Below are 573 nucleotides of genomic sequence, written 5' to 3' on the forward strand. Positions count from 1 at the left end.
GTACATGTAGTCTATTCAGATAACACAATATTGTCTCTATGGATACCACATTTCTAGTGATGTTATTAAAGTAGACTTTTCAGATACCAATCTTCTGTCTCTGTCATTAATGTAGCCTATGTAGATACCACGGTTCCGTCCCTGACATTAATGTAATCTGTTGGAAAACCACGTTGCTGTCTACGTTGTTAGTGTAGCCTATCTAAATAACACAGTGTTTTCTATATCGATAATGCAGCATACTCATATATTGCAGTTGTTTCTCTGTCGTTGATGTAGGATATTCTGATACCACAGTTTCGTCACTGTCATTAGTGTAGCCTGTTGAGAAACATCAATATTGTCTCTGTCATTAATTTAGCCTGCTGAGAAATAACAATCCTGTCTCTACATTAAGTTAGCCTATTCACATACCACAGTTCTGTCTATGTCTATGTTTTAGCTCTATATTTAACCTTGTCGAAATAGTTACCCTAACCTACATGTACCAATATATTGTTACGTATCTGCTTGTTTGATCATTTCCCGTAAAAATTCTCTCCGAGAAACTTCAGCGATACAAGTCCTATCTTA

The sequence above is a fragment of the Limulus polyphemus genome, unplaced genomic scaffold, assembly GCF_000517525.1.
Source record: "Limulus polyphemus unplaced genomic scaffold, Limulus_polyphemus-2.1.2 Scaffold787, whole genome shotgun sequence".
NCBI lineage: Eukaryota > Metazoa > Arthropoda > Merostomata > Xiphosura > Limulidae > Limulus > Limulus polyphemus.